This window comes from Nannospalax galili, unplaced genomic scaffold (genome assembly GCF_000622305.1).
Source record: "Nannospalax galili isolate Female #2095 unplaced genomic scaffold, S.galili_v1.0 scaffold277, whole genome shotgun sequence".
In the NCBI taxonomy this organism is placed as follows: Eukaryota; Metazoa; Chordata; class Mammalia; order Rodentia; family Spalacidae; genus Nannospalax; species Nannospalax galili.
The window spans coordinates 860,919-886,037 of record NW_008340240.1 but is presented as its reverse complement, the minus strand read 5'-3'; the positions used below and the strand labels follow the sequence as shown (position 1 = coordinate 886,037).

At 40.2% G+C, this 25,119-nt stretch overlaps 1 protein-coding gene across 4 annotated transcripts in view; it reads right to left on the bottom strand.

The window, feature by feature from the left end:
• The window catches only part of Rasgef1b (RasGEF domain family member 1B), a 158,042-nt gene that overhangs the window by 37,774 nt on the left and 95,149 nt on the right, over positions 1 to 25,119 (bottom strand). Inside the window, exon 1 of one of the 4 annotated variants that reach the window (XM_008835384.3) lies at positions 2,677 to 2,813. The exons of 2 other annotated variants lie outside the window; for them this stretch is intronic. The gene's annotated coding sequence lies outside the window, so the exon portion shown is untranslated. Of the gene's footprint in view, positions 1 to 2,676; positions 2,814 to 25,119 lie in introns of those variants that run through there. One more of the 4 variants, XM_008835382.3, reaches the window with a different exon arrangement.

Genomic DNA, 25,119 nt, shown 5'->3' with positions numbered 1-25,119 from the left:
AAAATATTAAATTTGTACACAAATTCACAGAAGGAATGCTCCTCCCCTCTCTTCATTTCCAAGACCTGAGGAAGCACCTGAACATCTCAGGACCATCACTTCATCCTGGCCTGGCTACTCTAACTAAAGTGAAAATGTATGAAGGACACTGGAAACAAATGAAGCAGCTGTGACAGAAATACCCAGGAGGCATAACCATGGAGTCCAACCTCCGATGTCCACAGACACTGCAGACGTACCAAAAAATATGGGCAGCTCTATGTAGTGTGGGCACAGTGCTGGGAAAGTGAAAAGGGTGGAGAGACAATAGTGGAATTCAAATACTAGAAACACCAAATTTTCAACAGTACAATTTGCCAATTTTAAGAATTCACAGAAACTAATAAAAACTTTCTCATTCATTTTCTAATCATCTATAGCATAATTAAGATGCTCTCAAGCCTTGCTGGGGATTCCTGGTTCCTCTGCCAAGCAAGGCAGAGTACCTTCCTTTCCCCACCTCCTTCCCAAATGTTCTCTTTGTGGGGTCACTCAAATGTCCCCAGTTCAAGTCAGGTAGTCTTTGGAGACTGAAACAGTTGATCCAATGGCTTTCTGTACTGTACCAGGAACCCCACCTAGTATGCACAGGCACTCCTGCCCACAGCTTCCTCCCTCATTCTTCTCTCTCCCCCAGATGAGTGGTATTTTAACTGCTTTAATTTGACCTATTGTATGCTATTAACCACCAGAGTTAATTTTACATTATAAGGATGAAATGTCAGTAATAGTAAAAAGAACATATTATGATAAACAATACTTGGAAATATTTATATATATTTAAGGCTATACTAGGTTAGATGTTAAGGTGGAAGAAAGACAATGCAAACATTTTGGGTGATTCTCTTCTCCCCAAGACAGTATGATCCCTAGAAAGGCAGTGTGGTACCAGCAGACACAATACCCGGTGCAGAACATAATCTGCAGCATTGCTGAAGTAAATTCTAAGAACTGAACACCCCAAGCACAAGGTCAGTATGCTGAGAAGACAGAAAGCTTGCCACCTTTAGGAAAACAAAGGATGGACAGGCATGGAGAGGAAGAAACTTATTCATCAGTGGCTCTTAGACTGTGAGAAAATCTGGAAAGGAATAACATAGCAAGCACTGTTTGTGAACACTGACCCTGATGTCTGTCACAAGTGCCCTGTGTCCTCAGTGGCTAAAATATTCCCCCTGCCCCAAATAAAACTGCCATTAATGATAGAGTCTTTAACTAGCTTCCTTTTTTTTTCTTCTATAAAACCTCAACAGCCAAAATATTTTGTTCTTTTTCTTTAAGAAATCAATTCTACATGTGTTCTAAACTACTTTTCACCCATTATTTTCTCCCAAATCACCAATCAGGTATAGACACCACTTCACTTTAAAGGTCCTTGTTTAAACCTCTTAGCATAGCCTGACCCCCATAGTCCCAACTATGTTCAAATTAAGGCACAGTCATCACATGCTAAACTCCAGCTACTGTCCTCAGTAGGAAAGAATAATTATTCACTCATCTGAGTCTGACTGTGCCAGACATCATTCAAGAGTGTGACACCCTGATCCCTGGACTCTTCCCCTTTATGCTCCCAGATCAAGACCCTTCCTCCCTGTGAGACTAAATATAGACCTACACACTCAAGCAGTTCCTGACCACTGTCACATGGCGCTGCTGACGAAGGACTCCTTGGAGACGCGTTCACCCAAACATACATACACAAGTATGCCTTCTTATTTATACATATGCACCATTCCACTGAATTCATCAGCAAAAGTGGCACATGCACATTCACAAGAGAAACGCTGCACCCTAAATGCTGTCCTTGTGCTGTCTGCCACACTGTGCAACCCTACCCCTCACCCCGAAGTCAGAGGACTTGGCCACAGTGCTTTGCCTGAACCGAGTTAATTTGGAAGGGGTAAAGGAGGAAAGCAATTGACAACATAAACACACACACACTCACTCACTCACTCACAGGGGCGCGCACACTTGCCCTTTTCGCTTGTACAGCCCTGAAGTAGTTCCCAAGGATCTTCTAGAAAAGAGAAGCCTCCCACGAGGCTTCCAGGTACCCCAAGCCACGTTCATATCTCCTGAACAGGTGTCCCTAAGCAACTCACTTGGGTTCAGAGGGGAAAAAAAAAGGCAACTTGAGCAAGTCTTGCCTAGTCAACCGAGGAATGACAGTTTGGGGAACACAACACTTGTTTCCCTGACCCTTAAGAATCAGACCTTAGATTATAAGGAATCGGCAAGAAAAACGAGCAGCAGTCCGCGCGCCCCGAGCACACCGGCAAACTACCCAAAGTAGAAGGAAGCAACCTAGGCATGGAAGGGAAGAGGGAATGGAAAAAGGATGAACGTAACTAGACCTCAGACGGTGGCCCGGGCCCCCACGGCTCAGCCTCGCACCTGTTGGGAGCTGCAGCCCCGGCGCAACGACGGCGGGGCGTGGGTACTCCTCGTGGGTCCCGGTTTGGCCAGCGTTCGGCGGCCCGGCATCTCCCGCTGTGCCGCGGGCACCTGGCAACCGGGCGCCGTCCGGAGTCGCGTTCGCCGCGGGTGCGCACCGGGACTCCACGCAGCCCGATCCCGCCTTCCCGCCGCCCGGCTCTGCTCCCTCCCTAGAGAACCGGCCGGCCCCGAAAGACCTACCGGCACACGGACCCCAGCGCCCCCGCCTCCTGCTGCAGTGCCGTGCGCCCCAAAACGCGCCCCTAGAACCGGGAAGGAAAGCGCGCGGGAAGAAAGGAGAAAGCCGCCGAGCCAGTCGCGTTCCTTGTTTATACTGAAACTCCGACCCCGGCGAGGCGCACACCCCCCCGGCTCCCTTGCACCGCCTCCCCACCGCCGCAGGCCTCGCCCCTCCGAGGACCACGCCCCTACGCCCGGACCGACCAATCGTGACGCAGCTCTCCGCCCACGCTGCCCCTCCGCCTCCGCGCCAGACCTGCATCCAAGCCTCAGGCCCGGGACACCCAGGACGCTGTGGTTCGGCCCTCCCACGCTGCAGAGCCCGGCGGGGACCGCAGCGGCGGGCAGGGTTCAGTCCCGCATCCATTTCCTCTTGAGAGCTGCTGCCCGCGGCTGTTTGTGCAGTCATGAGTCCGCGTGTGTGTATTCATTTACCTGTGTACTACCTGCAAATACCGGCTGGACTCGTTGTACGGTATCTATTATCATAATTATGAGCTGAAGCTTACTGTTCGTGTAACTTTCAGAAGCTGAGAGGAACCACAGACCTCAGCAAGTACTTACGCAGAGCCTAAGTGCTACCTATTGTGCAAAACGCTAGGGGCACACCGAGCAGGCTGGTCCCTGATTGCCAAAGCTGAGACAGGCGGACAAACGTTAAGTAAACAAGACACTGGATGGAGATCCAAAATGACAGCTGCTAGAAATTTCGCAAAGGAACCTACTCTGAGTAATGTGATTCTGGAGTCAAGTCAGAAAGACAAGTCCTCAGTGAAGGCTGTGTTGTCATGGCAACTACATACTATTAGGGTTACTATTTTAGAATAAAGGTGAAAACTCAATACTTCCCCTTATACACATGAAAGGTGTGGGAAGAAATGATGGAAATAAAGAGACTCAAAAAAATTTACATGATCTGGAAAATCCTGCCACCTCCGTGACCTTGAGTGAGAAAAGTAGGCTTTAATTTATATATTAGCATTGTTCGACCCATCCTACAGGGCATTATTAAATAAGCATTATTAAATGCTCCCTGTTCCATGGTCCTGGCCTTCTTCTCCTTCCAGGGTTGGAAAGAGCCACCTTGAAGCTCACCTTGTATGTTCTTGGCTGATTCTTCCCTTCATTACCTCACTCCAACCTCCTCCTGCTCGTCCTCTGTATCCTGCGCACTCTTTCCTTCTGTAAATAGGTCTCCCTGAACGCTCTTATTTACTCTCAAAGACCTGAGCCCTTTGCTGAACCCTGGTAATTCTGCAGAGTAAGGAGAACCCATTCAGCCCAGGGAACCAGGCCGTTGCCACTGTACTTGCTGGTTGTTTTTTCAAGCCGAGTTTTCCATCCTGTGTCTGTGACACTTGGCAAATCACTCTTCCTGGTCATGCAGCAAGAAAATAAAAGGGCTGGACTAAACCAGGATATCTTAATGGCACTGCCTAGACACACCCTTTGCAACCTCTGAGTACTCTCAACCCAGAAGGTTGTGCCTTTTTGCTTTCAGAAGTCTTTTTCCCCAAACAAAAGTTTACTTTAGATTCTCAAGATGTAAAGTGAATGCCACTATCATACTGGCACGATGTTTTTTTTTTTTCCAAACCACCTGCCGGCTCCCTATTCTGGCCCATCTCTTGGGCCCCTCGTAGTTCCTCTGTGAGAAGTGTTGTCAAAGGACATAACTTTGGAGCCAGGCACCCCTAACCTTAGCCCTAACTCTTATCACACAGATACCTGTAAAACCCTCCATAAGACGCTGAGGGACTCTGAGACTCAGATAACTCATTGAAACATAGTATCATGTAAATCAACTCATCAAAGAGTATTGAGAAGACTAAAAGTACATAAAATAAATTTGAGATATCTCCCACTGAAGCCTTCCTTAACTACCCGCCCCCCACACACACAAACAGCTTTACTAAGCCACATTACCCTTATACCTAAATAATCAGAGTAACTCTTAGCTTTAGTTTTTCGGCCAAGAGTGGACCGGAACTCCAAGAGTCACTGTTCCTTCTGATGTCTCTTGGAACTGTGCACTCAAGCCAGGACTCACCCATACTTTTATTCAAACAGTCTCTCCAGCATGAATTGGGGGAACTACAAGCTTGGATCCAGCCTTATCCTCAGAGAATCTTGCCCATTGATCTGTAGGCCTAAAATCTTTCATGCACATAATGTCAAGCATACTCCTCAATTCTCAGTGTTTCCAATGAGAATACTAATGTACCACTTCCGGTGCTTTGAATTCAGACAAACCCACATTTATTCACTATCTTGGGTAGAGAACAAAGTGGGATCTGGAAGGATCAAGGTCTGGTGCCCGGGTCCCAAGAGCACATGGTTCAGTGAGCTTGTTTGCATTATAAACAGAAACTTTTTGGAACAAGGTCAAGTATATGCCATATCCAGATTCTGTCCACATTGTAAGTCAGTCCCACAAACCCTCATTTGAAATTGCTATCCCCTCCACTTCTTACAGACCTCCTTTGCTTTTTCTTATTATTTCCTGTATAAGTTTTGTCCCATTGTGGCACTGTATATTTTATTTATTGGTGTTTCTCTCCCTTCAATAAAATGTGAGCTCCATAAGAGAAGAATTTGCTGTTTACCTGCTCTGTTTCCAATGTATAGAACAGTGACCCACACATAATCCCTCAATAAGTTTGTGTTGGTTGAATAAATGGATAAATGAAAGAGTATCCAGCATGTAGTAAGTCAAAAATAATTTCTGTTCCTACTGTGTCTTAACTCTTCTCTTTCATGATCCTTCCCGTTCTCTACCCTCATAGTTTCTTCCTGATCTTTGGGGTCCATTGGGGAAACTTGTATCCTTGTAAAAAATGTTGGAGGGTTGGTGAGATGACTCAGTGGGTAAAGAAAGGTGCTTGCGGCCAAACCTGACCACCTGAATTCCAACCTCAGGACCTACAAGGTAGAAGGAGAGAACCACAATACTTAACACACACACACACACGCATGCACACACACACTAAATAGTAGCAGTCAAGTTGGTACAAATAAAGTCCTGTTGAGTAGAACCTCATTTCAATACTGAAAGATAACTACTTGTATCAACTTTCCCCTATATAGTAGACTACACAGTTAAGGATTTCTTTCCTAATCCTCTTGTAGCTCAAACATGAAATGGGAACAAGTATCATCATGAATGATACAAGTCCTACTTCCTTTCTTTTTAGTCTCTTTCATTTCCTATCTGAAATCCCAATTTACATCATATTGTATTTTCCACTCCACCTTTTGGGAACAGTGATGGTACTGATTTACACGAATACCACATGCGTATATTTACCTAAATGTTCTTGTGCAATCTTTCTCATTCTGTTTTCTCCTTTTCTGTTTGACTTGTGATTTAAAATAATTGATTTCATTTTATTTATTGCTATTGTTATGTGTTTGTGTATATGTGTGCGTGATGTGTGTCTGTGAATGGGCATGTACATGCCACAGCATGCATGTGGAGGTCAGAGGACAACTTTTGGAAGTTGGTTCTCTTCTTTTACCCCGGGTTCTGGGGACCAGACTCAGGCGTCATGTTTATATAACAAGTGTTTTTACTTGCTGAGCTGCCTCACTGGCCCAAACTTGGGTTTTTGAAAGTTTTATTTTTTAATATTTATTTTATTTTTTAAGTTTTGTGTATCTATGTGCCTCTGGGTGGATATGTACCTATGAATGTGGATCCCCACAGAGGTCAGAATTGGGTATCAGACCTCCAGCAGCTGGAGTTATAGGCCGTTGTGAGCCACTCAATGTGGATGCTGGGATCCAAACTCTGGTCCTCTGAAAGAGCAGCAATCACTCTTAATCACTAAGCCATCTCTCTAGTCCCTGAACTTATGGTTTTGATAATTTATCCATGTTTGTATATATTGATGACACTCCTTACTGTTGAATGTTTTATCATACCAGTGTCACATTAGATTGTCTTATGTTAACTCTCACCAAATCCTTGAGAGGTAAGTTTCATTATTTGCATTTGTGACATGAAGAAATGAGGCTCAGGAACATAAATAACTTGCCAAGGTCACATACCTGGAGAGACCATGAATTAAACCCATATATCCTGATTCAAGTGCTCCTAGTGTTCCAATTCTATTAAATTAATTCACTTACAGTCAGAATTATTAAAGAATATTTAAGAGTAAGAAGATATGTGTATTTAAGTTAAGAAGCCAGTTTTTTGTTTTGCAATGCAATATTTATTTGCCTCAAAGATACAAGTTTACAGATACAAGTTCAGTACCATTAGTTGTGATTTATGATTTCATTAAGGCACTTAAACCTTAAGTGAAAATCTCATGAAACAGAACTATCTTCAGATATTAAAACTCCCTGTGTGAAAGATGAATGGGTATCAGACAGGACTGAAGAGGAAAAGGCAGAAGGGAATGTATTCTAAAGTCAGTGCAGCAGAAACATTGAGGAGGAGAGTGGAATCCTCCCTCTCCCCCTCCAACTCCTCCCACTTCACTACTACCACCCACACTTTAATTTGTGACATCTTCTATAATCAGTGTGCTACAATATCTCTCTCTCTCTCTCTCTCTCTCTCTCTCTCTCACCCTACTTAAATCAGTTAGTGTTGCCTGTGTATACATGTGTTTAGGGCTGACAACTTAGGATTGGGAAATTTATCAGGGGGCTTGTCCCTAGAGAAAACTGATTTTCCCTCTCTCTCTGCAACCATTGCCTGCCTGTCACAGTTCATTTAGAGGTGGGGCCTTGTGGAATTTTCCCCCATCCATGTTGATATGTAGGCTGGTATAATCTTGTGCAAGTCTAGCGTGGGCAACCATAACTTTGAGAGTTCATGGGTGTAGCATCCCTGTCATGTCTAAAGGACACTATCTCATAGCAATTCTCTTCCGTTTCTTATAAGCTTTCTGCCCCCCTCTTCCATTATGTTCCCTGAGTCTTAGGTGTAGAGTTGTGCTTTAGATGTCCCGGTTGGATCTGGGCACCCCATGGTCACTTATTCTCTGCATTTTACCAATTGAGGCTCTCTCTAGTAGCCTCCACCTTCTGCATAGAGAAGCATCTTTGATAAGGGGTAGGAGCTGCATTCATCTATATGTGTAAGGGTAAGTATTCAGAATACAATGGAAACCATATTAATTTAACAAAATGTCAGTAGTAGAGTCTCCTCTAGGATCTTTGACCTCGGGTAAGTATTCAGAATACAATGGAAACCATATTAATTTAACAAAATGTCAGTAGTAGAGTCTCCTCTAGGATCTTTGACCTCTTTAGCCATGAGTATTTGGCTACATTTACAGTACCGGGCATGGGTTCCCTCCCACTGAGTGGACTATAGTCCAATTAGACAGTTTTTGGTAACTCACAAGCTATGAAGTGCCACTATTGCGTGGTTGGGGATATCTTGCCAGGCTGGTCTTGTTGTGGTTTGCATCTGGATAGTACTGCTGACAACGGTTCCTCCCTTGGCAGCTTGCACAGCACCTTCTGATACTATGGATTGCTCTGGCTCTTAAAGGGCCTTATGAAATGGTCACACAATTCCTCAAAACATTTCCACTCTTTCTCACTTATTCTCTCAGTCACTGTGGAATATGGGCAGTAGAAGGGTAAGAAACCTTAGCCCTGGTTGTAAATGGAAAGAAACAAAAGGCACTGGTCATATTACTAGTCACCCGCTAGCCTGGACCCCTGCCCAGGCCTTTCTGACTTCAGAGCCAAGGAAGGCAAACCCACTTTTGGTAAGTGTGATGTACTTGGCCTCTCTTATGTATTGACAGAAGATTATGGAAGTTTTATAGAGCCATGAAGAACGAGCAGATGAAGTTTCGAGACAGTGCATTTAATACTTTCTGAAACAGGCTATGCTAATATAACTTTGCAGCTTGTTAACTTGTAGTATATTAAAAATAGTTTCTCTGAAACATACAAGTGCAATACTTTTTCTTCAATGGGTAAGAAGTAAAAAAGAAGGAAATATCCTTGTGATACCTAAAGTACTTAACAGATGAACTACTTTATGTTAAAGGAAATAAAATAATTTGTTTCACAGCAAATAGATTTAAAGAGGAGGAAGAAAATGTAACTACCCCCCTACACACATACACACACACACACACACACACACACACACACACACACAGTCTCACCTCACAGAGGAGGAAATACTGCAGCGAGAGGACCAAGACAGTGAAGAGCAAAAGACTCTCCTCTTGGAATTCTCTGATTTGAACTTTCATTCTTGTGTGGCTACAATGAAAAGATGAATTACAGTGCCAAGGTCTTAGGACAACTGCAACATCTTGGCTTCAGTTCGTAGAGAAAAAAAAATCCCTATTTTCTTCCTTGCTCTTTAGTATGGCTTTCCGTGACTTCCCTTTCTTTATAATTTGAGGACCTACAGCAAAAAGCAGAAGGAGGCTGCTTGGTGTACTTTGGTTTATACCCTCTTCCAGCTATGGTCTGAGGATGGTCTGCCCACGAATGACCTAGCTTAGAACATGGCCATGTGAAATTCCATAATAATACAAAGTGTGTGAGTGTGTGTGTGTGTGTGTGTGTGTGTGATTGGCCTCTAAACATCCACAGCTCTGGGACATGGTAAGAAGGACAACCAAGGCAGGGCCTAGAATTTATTTACTTAAGAGCCCAATCCCTTGCTCAGTGCCATCAGTTCTTTGATGATTATAAACTGAGCCCTGTCACTTAGAAGGAGTTTCTGTGATGAGACAAATGACTAGGTCAGCCTTGGAATGATCATCTCAATGATTCTCAACACTTGTTAGTTTACAGAATTCTCTCCCATCCGTTAGCTGACTCAGGGAATATACTGAGTCTGTGAGAAACATTCCCTCCAGCAGCAACCATGACAAAAGGCATGTGTTTTTATTTTCTGGGATCATTTTAAACAGTATAACCAACCTGCTATGAAATTATTCCAAAGTATGACTTGAATAGAAAAGATAATTTCGGAAGTTTCTTTGACATATCCCTGTCGATGCATTATCACTGTCTCTTTTTATCTCCCAGACCCTCAAGATGCACAAGAGGGTTACCCAACAATTGTGTGGGTAACCCCCTGCCACTAGAGATGCAGTAGGTTTTTCAGTTCCTTTAAGAAGATATAAAAATTGTATCCACTTATTTATGAACAAGAACTGTCAGAAGGCAACGTTTCTATTTTTCCTTTAATAAGCATTATTATTTCACTTATTTGCCAATTCATATTTACTCTTACAAAGTAATAATGTGTAATATATGACAACATGTCTCCTCCTGAGAAATATTGGCAATTGGTAACTAATATAACTTGACCTGATCACAAGGTTATGGAGCATGCATCCTTCCTACTGATTACATACTGTATAGTAACATGCTTTTTCTGCACTGACAAAGAAATGTGCAGTAACACGGGCCCTTTGATTAAGTGTATCACTGTTTTGAAGAGAAATGTTAACTATACTTAACAATAAGTTTATTTAAATATTCTTCATCCTACAAATCATTATAGTGAATAGAAAATATATTTGTCCATTTGTAACTTCTCTTAATAGATTTTGTCATTTCTTCTGAATGAGTTGATTTTTAAAAACTATTTATTTTTATTTTATGGGTATGAGTGTTTTGCCCACATGTATATAAGTGCACCCACATCATGCAATGTCCACAGAGGCCAGAAGAGCACGTAGGATTCCACAGGAGTTACAGATGGGTTTTAGCCACCATGTGGGTGCTGGGAACAAAACCCAGGTCCTTTGCAAGAGTAGCCAGTGCTTTTAACCACTGAGCCATCTCTCCAGCCCTGAGTTGATTTTTGTTTGTTTTGTTTTGTTGTTTGTTTGAGACAGGGTCTCACTATATAACACTGGCTGTCCTGGAAGTCACTATTTAGAATAGATCTGCCTGCCCCTTCCTCTGGAGTGCTGGGATTAAAGGTGTGTGCCACCTCACCCAGTTATGAGATGATTTTATAATGAATTAAGAATAAGAGAGTTTTATGCTATTTTAGAGATAGGGGCTCTTGTAGCCTAGGCTGGTCTCAAGCTTTTTATATGGCCAAGGATGACAAAAAAGTTTTGTATTTGAGATTCTTATAGCCCTTCATATTAAACTTGATTTTTCTAGAAGGTCCCTTCAGTTTTGACTAATTATCACTCTATATTCTAGAACATTGAGTAAGAAGGGAGAAGGGAAAGAATGAATAATAGAATAAGACAATTTTAGAGCTAGAAGGAATATTAATTATCATCTCTTTTAATCTTTCCTATCTTCATGCCACCAACCAAAGCATTTTTGAGGTGAAGAAATTGAAGTCCCAAAGAGAATAAATGATCTATCCAAGTCTAACAAGATAATAGCAAAGTTACACTTGTCCAAGAGCCTAGAAATAACCTAGGACTTCAAATACTACATGATTTTACTCCCTAATTACTCCTGCAGGGATGAATTTATGGAGCTACTTTGACATTTTATATATATATGTATGTTTGTTATCAAATACTGGGAACAAGTATTCTAAACTAAAAAATTCTTGATAAAATGCAAAAAGAGAATTCTCTAGATACTGCTGCCACACTGAAATTCTCCAAATGTCACTAATGACAATAATTTATAATCTTTTTTAATGTGTATGAGTGTTTTGCCTGTATGTACATAAGTACACCCTATGTGTGCCTGCCTGTGGAGGCCAGAAGAGGGGTCAGATCCCCTGAAACTGGAGTTATAAACTGTTATAAGTTGCCAGATGGGTGCTGGGAACTGAACCTGGGTCCTTTGCAAGAGCAGCCAGTGCTCTTAAACACTGAGCCATCTCTACAGCCCCAATTTATGATCTTATTTAATGTTTACGTTAGTAAAATACCAAACTCTTTAAGTGCTTTATCATTAAAGTGATGGTGATCTGGTTAATCTATTAGACCTCAAGAAATTATGGTGGTCAAAAATCTCCTTGAGGCCGGGCGTGGTGGAGCACGCCTTTAATCCCAGCACTCAAGAGGCAGAGGCCTTCAGATCCCTGTGAGTTCAAGGTCAGCTTGGTCTACATAGTGAGTTCCAGGACAGCTGGGGCTACAGGGAGACCCGGTCTCAAAAAGACCAAAAAAAAAAAAAAAAGCTCCTTGAATTAGCATTTACTATTTTTATTATGAAAGTACACACCTAAGGAATTTTCTCTTTTATATAATTAAATAACCGATTTTCACAAGATATGTCATCCTTTAAAAAAATCTTTATACTTTATTATTACCATATTTTGATTATGTATATATACATGGTGCGGGGCTGTGCATGTGAATGCAAGGTCAGAGTTACAGTTGGCTGTAAGCTGCTTGATGTGGGTGCTGGGAATGGAACGTAGGTCCTCTGGAAGAGCAGTATGTGCTCTTAACCACTGAACCATCTCTCAAGTCCTGATTATACCATCTTTTAAATCATTAGACAATTCCTCTAAAGTACTGTGACTTCTGGATGATTCTGTAAAGTTAAAACTGTAAAAATATCCATATAATTGTGTTGACACATGGATAAACATTATTTCAGTAGCGAAACCAGCACTCCCATATAATATATCCAGATACTGCTATTATTGAAAGCATAATGCTAAATATGTTTTATATACAAATATACACACATAGAACAGACCCTAGAATTTAACTGTATTTTACTAGGTAATTGAGAGAATGTCTGTCTCTGGGAGGAGCAGATGTGAGACTAGGAATGGGAGACCAGTGGGATTTTAACGTTATCTGAGAACTCAATTGTTTGCATAAAGAAAGACTTACTAGATGTGACAGCATGTTTATTATGATCACTTGTGAGTGGTCATTACATGGGTGCTTATGCTTTTTATTTTATAAAGTTCTCAAAAACTAAAAGAATTTTGTAATCAAAATTGGATTTTTTTTCATATAGCTCTGTTATATAGTCTTGAACTTCTGTATTTAAAACTTACATTTTACTGCAAAATGTACTGATAAAGTCATAAAGTTCTTGCCTGGGAGCTAGAGAGATGGCTCAGCAGTTAAGAGCACTGACTGCTCTTGCAGAGGACCGGAGTTCAATTCCCAGCACCCACATGGTGGCTACAAACTGTCCTTAACCCCAGTTCCAGGGGAATCCAGTGCCGCCTTCTGACCTCCGCAGCATTGCACAACACAGGTGCACTCATATACATGCAGACAATACACTCATACACATAAAATAAAAATAATAAATAAAAATATATTTAAAGTTCTTGCCTACTCTTTTTGTGCTTAGGGATCAATAATGTCTATAAAGCATGACTACCTACCAGCAGTCTAGGTAATCACACTGGATCCCACTGTGCAAAATGATAATACACGACATGTAAGTTTATTAAAGAATGTGATGACTCTCACAGTTTATCAAATTTACCACCCCCTCTTGCTTTTTGATGTGATTGTGTGGATCTCGCTCAGACAGGCATGTGCACTGAGACACATGCTTAGCACACAAATGAGCTTTGATTCTTGACTAAAACCTGCTTTAAAGTCTAATCTCTCATATTAACATCATTAGCATATGATTAATGTTTCCAAGGTCTGGAATTAACCAATAATAATTTTAGAATCTACAATTACCCACACAATTGTCTGTAATTAGCTGTCTCCAAAGAGTGGTCAAGAACAGGAGAAAATGGAGGCTGATGGATCTGTCTCCTGAAGAGTGGAATGGCCTGCTTACTTCTAATCTGCTGCAGGAGTGAGTGATGAAGAAAATTTGGGGATGTGTTGAGGTTAGGAGACGGGATGGAAGGACCTGGTCATCACATACAAAGGTGGAGTTTGGAAAAAGTTAGTGTTATTTTTCTTTAAAAGCACCACTGTTCAACAGGTTCAAACATTTCCCCTTCCTTGAGACATAGGTGAATATGCCTAGATTTTTAGTGAAAAACCTTTCACTATTTTGTATTTTTTCAAATTAAAAGTGTATGTGTGTGTGTGTGTGTGTGTGTGTGTGTGTGTGTGTGTGTGTGGAAAGAAAAGATAAAACAAATTTTCTAACCCAGACTGCGTCTCAATGATTTAAGAGATAATCTCTTAAATAGAGATGGAAATAAATAGAAAGAAGCCCAAAACCGTCTCTGAAGGGGTAAGAATTTAACCCGTCTTACAGAAAGAAATTCATGGCTAAGGTCCCAGTCTAGACAAAGTCCCACAGATAAAGAAAACGTCTGTCTTAAGTTCTGTTTGTTGTTTTTTAAGAACTCACAACAAATTATTTTTTAAAGACTCAGGTTAAAAAGTTTAACACCCAGCTGTTACAAAAGGGAATCATAAGCCTAAATTTTCTAACTTTCAAAATACTAACAAGCTACATTCTTTTTCTCCAAAATAGTCTAAGTAGGACATGCTGTTTTGAAAACATCTACAAATAGATGCTGTTTGGTTGGTCCTTATCCCCCTCCTGGACTTTAAAGCTAGTCGCAGACATACTGGGTAACCTTTTGATTCAGGCCCCATAACAAAATGAAAATGAACATGAATTTTGTTCTTTCTCTTGGTGAGACAAAACACTATCAAAGAAAACCCTTTAAAGACTATCAGAGTGCTGCAAATTTGGGGAACATTTCACACAACAGCGAAGGTGACTGTTAGGCTTCAATATTTTTATAGGAATGGAATTCTCTCCCTCGCCCCTCTTTCTCAAAATCTCTCTGAAAACCAGCCTAGGGAGATGGTTCAGTGGGTAAAGTACTTGTCTCGCAAGTGTGAGCACCTGAGTTTGGATCCCCAGAACCCATGTGATGCCTGATGTGATAGCTCACATCTGTAACCCCAGTGTTCCTGTAGGCTCAATGGGAGGTAGAGATAATGAGAACACCCAGAAGCTTATGACCAGCTGGCCTGCTGCACCCTCAAGCAAACAAGAGACCCAGTCTCAACAAGGTGGAAGCCTGTAGCTTATACCCAAGGTTGTCCTGAGCAGCTTTATATGTGTGTGCTGCGTGCACTCAGACACACAGACACACAGACACACAGATACACAGACACACAGACACACAGACACACACACACACACACTTTTAATTTGAAAAAATACAAAATAGTGAAAGGTTTTTCACTAAAAATCTAGGCATATTCACCTATGTCTCAAGGAAGGGGAAATGTTTGAACCTGTTGAACAGTGGTGCTTTTAAAGAAAAATAATACTGCAGTAGTCATTTGCAGAAAGGCTAGCAGAACTTATTCTGGGGTGAGGGAGAGGGCGGAAATGCAAACAGGTGGATGGCAAGGGCAATCCACAGAGACAGGCACCAAGTCACCTGGAAAACTTTTGGCAGCATTTCAAATGCATTCCACTCAGGGTAGGAACAAAATAAAACTGACTTGGTGGTTAGAGAAGTTAATGCCTTAGATTCTTACAGTTCCACACTCAGTTAAAGAATCCAGCTTTCGAACACTAGCTCACATTAAAACTAGTTTTTTAATTTGTTTGTTTGCTTGCTTGCTTTTTATTTTGAGATAGGGTCTTGTGTAGCCCAGGCTGACTTTGAATTTAATAAGTTCCTTATGATGACCTTGAACTTCTGATCCTCCTGTCTCTACCTCCTCAATGGGAAGACTGCTGGTATGTACCACCACACCCAGTGTATACAGTGCTGTGGATCAAACCAGGGTTTATGCATGCCAAGCAACACTCTACCAACTGAGCTATGTACATCCCCAGTCCCTAATTATTATTATTATTATTATTATTATTATTATTTTGACCTTTTTGAGACAGGTCTCCCTGTAGCCCCAGCTGGCCTGGAACTCACTATGTAGACCAGGCTGACCTTGAATTCACAAGGTAGAGGCTGACCTTGCCTCTACCTCCCAAGTGCTGGGACTAAAGGTGTGCATCACCACACCTGGCTCCAAATTGTTTTAAATTCATTGTTGTTAGATTAAGAATCTGGACTCCTCAACAGCCAAGTAGCTTAAAGAGGTCCAAATGTCACAGACTTGCCCCAATCCTGCTGGTGTCAGAACATGGGCGTGGCTTTACCCCATAGTATACTGTCACACTGACACTCATGACACTTGAACAGTTCCCTGGTGATCTACTTTCACTTTTCCCTATGGCTCTGAAGATGCACTAAACACAGCTTTCACCTCAAAGGGGTATGGTATAGTTCATTCCAGAACCAAATATGAATGTCCATGGTCCAGGAACACAAATTTAGATTACCCCAAATACTGTGTACCAAAGTGGTAATAGTTTCATGAAGTTTTTATGGAACTAGAACAAAATAAATCATAATCAAGACACTTTTTAAACATATTGGTGTCATGGTTGGCTTCCATTGGCAACTTCATACCTCAGGGAATAGGGACCCTTAATTGGGGAATTCCTATATCCGATTGGCCTGTGGACACATCTGTGAGGAATTTTCTTGTTTAAGTGATGTGGGAGGAAACAGCCCACCATGGGTGGTGCCACCCTGGGAGGTGGTCTTGGCTTGTATAAGAAAGCAGTCAGCACAGGACAGAGGAGCAAGCCAGTAAGCAGCGTTCCCCCATGGTCTCAGCTTCAGCTCCTGCCTCTAGGCTCCTTCCTTGAGTTCCTGCCCTGGCTTCCCTCAAAGATGAACTGCAATTGGGATATGTAAACCAAATAAAAACTTTCCTCCCCAAGTTTGTTTTAACACAGCAATAGAAAGCTAACTGAGACAATTCATTTGTGTATCAGGAAGGTGGGTTGCACCAAAGAAGGGAAAACTCTGCTACAGACCTCAGATGCTATCTGGTGACATTCTTAGCCTTTGCGTTGGTAGGAGCTAAGGTCTGTCCGTACATTCCAAAATGATTTATCTAACAGTCTCAAGAATGTTAGGTCACACACAAAGGCAGACAATTACTGCCTATTTAGGGGCTAAGATAACCCAAGATAATTTGACTCTAGACCTGCAACATTCCAACTCTTCACAATCACTGAAGTTCTACAGCTAATTAGCCTTATAAAATGCTTCTAGGTGGGGCTTTTTCTAGGAACTTCAGTTAACAGTTCCAGTCTATACTAGAACCAGTGACTACAACTAAGTGCACATGGCATAGTGACATTTCTGCTTTGGGTCTGGTTTAAACAGACTTAAGATGTAATTTCACTGATAGTCTGTTGTGACATCAATACTTTATCCAGTGCATATGCAAGCCAGTCAGCTAGTCAACTCTCCTGCTTGGCTTGGGCTCTGGGGATGAACTCAGGTCTTCAGGCTTGGCAGGAGGCACCTTTGCTTGTTGAGCTATCTTGCCAGCCCCAATCTCAAGTCTTTAAAGGCACATCCTCAGGTCTGTGTAACCTGGGATGATTGATCACACAAATTCCAGATATTGTTAAGAACGTTCTACAGGGCAGGCCCTAGAGAAGGCATTAAGAATCCAGTGAGGACAAAACAGGCAAGACTGCCACCATCATGATGCAACCACTGAGGAGAGCGTGCAGCAGACAGCATGCCAAAGACTAAACAGACATGCAGATGACTGTTACTGGGATAGACATGGGCTCATTGTGGGGATCTTTGAGAACCCTGGGAGGGCTTATCTTACAGACCTGAAGTATGAGAAGGAATTGGCAATGAATTTTGTCAGAATAGGATCATTATAGTTCCTTTTTAAAAGAATGAAATGGCATTTCATGATCTTAGGGAGATAGTAACTCTCTCTAAAATTATATGTCACTTTTTTTTCTAATATTTGCTATTAGAATTAAATTTGGAATAAAAATCATGGGCTGAAAACGTAGTTGATAGAGTGCTTGCCTAACATGGGCAAAGCCCTTGGTTACATCTCCAGCTCCTCATAAACTGGAGTAGAGGAGGATTAGAAGTTCAAGGTCCTCTTCAGCTGCATAGCCAGCTCGAAACCAACCTGGGATACAAAAGATAAGAATGAAAGAAAGAGAGAAAGACAGAAAGAGAAATCTTAATGGAATAATTAGAAGTGCAGACTAACAATGACCTTGTCTACAGCCATATTGGCCAACAGTAGGTTCTTAACATCTATAATGAGTAAAAAAATGAATGTGATTATTACTACATTTTTATGTATTATGTTCAGACCCTAAATTCACTTTCACAAAATGGTTCCCCTCTTCCCAACCAGCTTATCCATAAATTTGATATAATTATAGATCAAAAGGGACATAAATTGCCTGTGTACTTCAGGTATTTGGCAACTTGGCTTGAAACTTCAGAGCCTGCTTGACTTCCTCACCAAGCTCAGTGCTTGCACCTAGTCAGTGTGTCTGTCCTCTCATATTTCACACTGAATTCTCCTTCTTTCCCTTGCTATTTCTGGCCCCACTACATTTTGAAATTAGAGAAATGCAGACACTTGATGGCTACTCACCCCCACCAACAGATACACATGAGATCTATCTCAAGGTCAGACTGTCTCCTGTGTCTGTTTGGTGTGATAGGAACTAGAGTTGTTCCTTTGATTCATGTGAACAATGGTTTGCTATGTTTAAGCAATCCAGATTCTCAACCAAACATTATGAGTATATCTATTACTTACACTTTCATATACTTTATAATTCAATTGACTAGATTATTTATCTTTGGAGAGGAGAACCAGCCGACGTTTTCCTATCCCAGTGACATTCCTTATATGATTCTACTTATGCAGAATGAACTTTTGGATGCCCAAAATAGATTACTAATAACTTTTTGCTTGATTTTTACTTTAAAATTTTTTATTTTAATTTTATTTATGGCTCTATGTGTGTGTGTATATATGTCACATGTGTGGGAGTGCTCTCAGAGCTAACAGAGGGTGTCAGATCCCCTGGAGCTATAGGGTTTGTGAACCTCCTGATGAGGGTGTTGGAAACTGAACTCTGGTCCCCTGGAATAGGAGCAAGCACTCTTAACCATGGAGCCATCTCTCCAGCTCCTCATTTTGACTTTTAGAAATCCGTTGACAATGTCTTAATTTTAAGTTCCTAGATGAAATCTTTAAAAAGCCGGCATAGTTTTAAAACATATATCACAATAGCTATCAATCATACTGATAACCTAACACTAATAAACACAAATTTTTGAACACTGATTGAGTTCTATGGTAGATGTCAGGGATTAGAGTCATAATCCTCAGCTAATAGGCCATGGATGTGCTTGAGGGATCCAGCATTGTAACCACCTTAACGTGAGAAGTTTTTTTCTCCTAAGCAGGCGTTCTTTGGGGCCATCCAAATTAAATTTAAGGGAAGGTGGGATGCATAGCTAACATTTATGAACATTTATCATTTATATGGTAATGATTACATTAAGAGCTTTCTTTATATATGTACTTGATGTTATCACAATCATATTCAATACTTAATACTATCTCCATCATTACTGAAGAGGAAATTGAAGCCGAGGAAACACTGTTTAAGAGCAAATATCTAATAGCTGACAGAGGTGAGAATGGACCCACTGGACCTTACTCCAAAGACTATGCATTTTGTATCTTAAGCACAGAGTCTGTAAAATAGACACACAAATATTGGAGAACATTCTAATAAGTACTATAACTAAAGTGAAACAAAGTGTGTGCTTTCCACTACCTCATAAGTGATTATGACAGCTTGGGGCAGGCAATGTTGCATAATGGTCACCATCACCCGCAATGGAAACAGGAAGAACCTGGTCCAAATTCTAGCTCAGAGTGAGCAGGAACAAACTATTAGTCACTCCAAGCTTCAGTCTATTCATTTCTAAGACTAAAATAAGACTTGTTTTGAAAATGAAATTAAATGGTGCATCCAAAGTCATTAGCACAATATCTGGAAAATGGAGCTTGATAAGTGGTAGTTAATTAAATATAATTGTCACAACTATTTAGCAATCTCTTTCATGCCTTACACCTCAGCCTCTTCCAAACTTCTTTAAAAGTCAGGTGTGGTGATCCTTGCCTGTGATCCCAGTACTGGGGAGGTGGAACATGGGATCAGAAGTTCAAGGCCATCCTTGGCTATATAGAGAGTTCAAGATCAGACTGAATAATTGAGGCTGTGTCTCAAAAATCGAAACACACACATTCATACACAAAACAAAACAAAATGAAAACAAAAATCTCCTTTAAAAGTGTGACTAACCAGGAATGATAACTCAGATCTGTAAGCTCAGCACTTGGAGAGCTGATATAAGGGATTATTATTGTGAACTCAAGGCCAGCCTGGGCTACATAGTGAGTCTAGTTAGGGTAGACTGTGCTACAAGGTGAGGCTCTGTCTCAAAAGAACAAAACAAAAGAGAAAAGAAAAAGAAAAACTGTGATTATATATTTTCTCATCTTGCATATGATTTCATTTTTGTGTTGAATAACTATTTTAATATTATAAGCACCTTTAAAAGTACTTTAGTGTGTATCTCCTAAAATAGATATTATTGTATATAGTACATTATCACTGAAGAAAGTCAATGATATTTCTTATCTAGTTTCTACTAAATATTTAAATTTCCTAAATGATCCCCCAAATATCCCCAAGAATAATGTCTAACATCTTCCCAAGAAACTAGGCCATTTGTCTTGGAAAAACTACCTTTTTCTGGATTAGCTTGATATTTTTCTATGAATGTTATTTAACTTGGAACACTATCATCTATAATACCTATAAATTTGAAAGTAGATCCTGGATTTTCTTGCTTTTAACTTTAACATTACGGCAAGAATGTTTCCAAGTCAGTGTTACGTAGCTTGTGTTAGATCATATCAAATTTTCCACCACCACTTCCTCTTCAAAATATATTGTGGCTTCCTAGCTTTCTCTAATGCATGACCAGATGAGTGGTTTTCAACTCTGGCTTCACTGAGGATCATCATCCAGGGAGTCTGAAAAATATTGCTCCTGAGTGATACCCCTGGAGATCCATGACTTGAACAAAGAACATTGGTATTTCTGGAAATCTCCCCAGGTCACTCTCATGTGTAACGAGGGTAGAGAGTGACTAGTTTAAACTCTGTGAAGGTGGGGTCTATCTTTCTTATTTACTGGTCCACATTCTAAGTATAAAGCACAATGCTTGGCTCATAATTACTCCCCAATAAGTAATACACACAAAATTCGGCTTATAATAACTTTTTAGTCCTTTTGAATTATCTTTTTCTTTTTTACTAAGTGCTATTCTATGATGAAGCCCACAGGCTAATTTTATAGCATGTTTAGAGAAATCATGATGAGCTATTATTTTCCAAATTTCTAAACCTATTCACATATAGTGACTGAAAGAGAATTGATTTCAAATTATTAAAAGAAGGGAAAAAGAGCAATCATTTAGCTACAGTGTTAGATCAGCTGGTTTACAGACAGTCCTCCTCTGCCCCTCTCCTTTCATGGCACTAATTCTTCCAGCTCTTATTGTAAGGGCTTTTGAATTAATTCTGCAATTACTTAAGAAGGAAGAAAAACTGTGAGTTTTTTCAGTTGTCCCTGTTGTTTACCTCAAACATTGAGCAATTTTCTACCATGTGGAGGAAAGCTGATAAAAGGACTTTGGGTAGCTATGCTCTTCTGTATTCAAACTCAACTTTGGCCATGTCTTAAAAACAAACAGAATGATTCATCTGTGCTTGCCACAGTGAATGAACTATCAGAAGCTTCAAAGAAACAGGAGATAGGGTTGGTCACCTTCTCCTAAAGAAGTAGCCTGTGCCTGGGTGAGCTTAGGAAGTAGGTAATGTGCACGTGCTTACCATCCAGCAATAAGTGGAAGTCATCAACTAAACAGAAAATCAGTGATGGGGAAAAAAAACCTACCATTTGTATCTGAATAGCTTTTACACAGATGAAAAATTCTTACTTTATTCATAACAGTAAAATAGTATGCTATACCATGATGCTTTTTTCTTTAACTCATGAGATTGGCAAAAATCCACTGTACTGTAAAAGATTACAAAGGTTTTCTTTAGCCATTTTGCTTTTGTTTTGTTTTGTTTGAGACAGGGTGTCATTACACAGCATAGAATGGCCTGGAACTCACTATGTAGACCAGGCTGGCCTCAAACTCTTGATCTTTCTGCCTTGCTTCCTAGGAGTTGGGAATAGAGGCATCTGGCACAATGTCTGACTAAGGCACATATCTATTGATTAAGAAACTCCAACTAAGGAAAATGATCCAACAAATACATGCCTCTGGTTATGCAAAATAACACATAAACAGGCTTTCTTATTCTCTTAAATAGCAACAGATTAGAAGTAACTAAATATCCATTACCAGAGAACTGGATAAATAAATTTTGAGATGTTCATAAAAACAAACACTTTTCAGGTATAATAAAAAATAACTTGAAAACTCAACTCAATACATAACATTACATATGTTATTTCATAATTGAAATAAAAGACCAAGAAGGAACATATATTTGTGTATATATATACATATATATATATATATATATATATATACTTTGAGACAGTTAAACAAAGAACTAGTAAGTGGTTATCTATTTAGCAGAGGATGTCAGTAAGAGGAAGAGAGACAGAAAGGAAATTTTTCACAAGGTACTTTTTCATACTTTATCCTATTTGAAATGTGTGTGTGTGTGTGTGTGTGTGTGTCACAGATTTAAATTTTCAAATATTTCTTAAAAGTTTTATCAGAAATTCTTTGAAATGTACTTTTCTAGACAGAATATACTCCAGATAGTCTCCTAGCTCTGATCTCTGTTGTAAGGGTCCAGAAATTAATTCTAGTTTCACTAAGTATGAAAATGAAACTGCCTGCTTCTCACACCCAAGCCTAAAAATCTCAGAAGAAAACTTGTGATCATTTCCAGCCCTGACTTCTGTTGTTCTACTGAATTTTTAAGTTTCAGATTACAGCTAAGCATGCATGATTTAGCATCTAAACAGACCATTGCTGGTCTAATGCTAGGGCTCATATAACACTGAGGTAATGGTGTCAAAGTGAAATTAATTTCTTTTTCTCCTGGAGCTCCCCATAGAGCTCACAAGAGACTAGCTGGGGGAGAAATTCTAAATAAGAACAAGAAGAGATTCTTTCTTTATAGAAAATCAATAAAATGAAAAGTCACTGTGACTTTTTTGCCTCTCAGCTTCTACTACCTTAAGTTATCCGTTGTCTTCATGTGTGTATTGTATAATGAAAAAGAATATGTTTTCAACTGTAATCCTTGCACGTTGCTCAGTGCAATGCATAGAAGTGTACCGTAGGCATCTGATAGACCATAGCACAATATATCTGCGTTGTAGGGTCTCTATGACTTTGCCAAACTGGGGAACAGCTCCTTGTCTTCACTCAGTTCCTTACTCGGAAATGCAGTGATAGCACCTAACTTGAATACATCACATTTTCCAGATGGTGGCCAAATAATACAAGTGTGACAGATTTTTGAACCTGTATGTTGAAAACAGTTCCAGTGCTACTACAGTTACGACACAGAAAACACAGAGGAAGAATGCAATCCTAGAAGATGAGCAAAGAAAACTTAGATAGGTTTAAAAAAAAATCCTTGCTGGAAACCAAATAGCCTGTCAGAATCACAAATGAAGAAAAAATTCCCATCCAGATGTTTTGATCAGATGCTTCGTTTTCCCATTACTTTGCTTCTGTTGCCTAAGCTTGGAGAAGTCGTAGGAAATGTGAGGAAGGAGAAGGGTTACCAAGGCCGCTGGTTTTCAGATGAATGAAGAACACTGAAAAAGAGACCAGGAAAGGCACAAAGGACTGTGGAGTGTTGGTCCAGCTCTAGTTGGGATAGTATAGAAAGAAAGATAGTAGGAATAAATGTTACAGAAAACTGGTTCTGTAACATTTCTGATCTACAAAGCTTGTCAGAGCCTTATATATCTCTCATTTAACCGCTACAAACCTAATTAATGCCACCCCAATTTTCTAGTTGAGGAAACCAGATAACTGGCAGCTAATAGTTTCCAGAGCCTTGATAAAATCCTGGGCTATGACCCTGGTCTGACTACTGCGTCTTATTACACAATTACTGATAAAGGTTGCAGAGGATGAGGTCCAATGGAAGAGGATTAGAAATGTTTAAAGGAATATTGATAATGCATGTCCAAACTTGATAATTTATCTTTGCTAAATATTTACTTTCTGAATCTGTAGGGTAAAAAAAAATCACACAAATCTCAAGATGGGATGATTTGAGGTGCTTTGAGTTCTGAGGGTGGGATGACCTGGCACTGCCTCTTTATGAGGAATACCTTCAGGGTGCTCCTGTGAGAAGGATCAGAACAGGGGCTTTGAGTCAATGAATAAACACTTTCACACAGCAGTGTGTGGATGAGATTCACCAAGGACGCTTCTTTCTGTGTACCAAGAACGTTTCTGCTTAACGATAAGATTCAGCACACACAGAACATTCTAAGTTCTATGAGGTATTCTGAGAGATTGCAAATTCATTCAATCTTCCTGTTTGAGATGATTTTTACTATTAACTCCGTTTTGCAAATTAAGAAAGCAAGACAGAGAGATGAAGTAACATGTCCAAATAGCTAAAAAATGGTGCAACTGAGGTTCAAATTCAGGTGGCTTGGGTGTGTGTGTGGGTGGTGGTGGTGGAGGTGGTACAACTCTGTGTTGCAAAGGATACAATTTTTTTCCCCATTTTTTCACCTAAGGCTTAATTTAAAAAACAAACCTCTGAAATTTTAGAGTTAGACAGGAGTTCATTTATCCATTAATTAAGTCATTCCATTACTCATCCATCCATTATGTATTATTATTGTGTTATGCAACAGTCTTAATAAGAGCAAAAATAGACATGGTTTCTGCTGTTCTGGTGCTTAAGAGTCTAGAGAAGAGATATACTTAACTCATTACACAAACAAATGTAAAATTACAAACTCTCATAAGAGCTGTGAAGGAAAGATACAAAATGTTACAATGTAAGGTTTTAAGAACATTTAAATAGGTACAGTCTTGGTAGAGAGCAGTGGTTCCACAAATAACGACCTTTGGACTAGGATTATTAATCTACACTCCTTAAATTCTTCAATAATTCCAAACCTTAGTCCCCAGTGTAAAATAGTGTTACTGGATTGTCCTTAAGTCACCATGAGATGATAAATACTAAAAGGCATTCCAGAACTTAAGTAGTAAATAAATGACAGATAATGACTGCTACCATTTTTTCCTACTGCATCTGACCAGTGTCCAGTTAGAAAACAGGATAATAGAAAAATGACAGCAATTGGACATTAGCGATGAGAAGAAAAAGGAAATATTTTGGAAATACTATGGATTTTACAGATGTAAGAAAACACACTATTTCCAATGGATTAATTTTTAATCTAATTTTTTTTTTTGAGACAGGATCTCCCTGTAACCCCAGCTGGCCTGAAACTCACCCTGTAGACCAGGCTGGCCTAGATCTTATAGAGATCTGCTTGCCTCTGCCTGTTGAGTGCTGAGTTAAAAGCACGTAGTACTTTTAATGTAGGGCT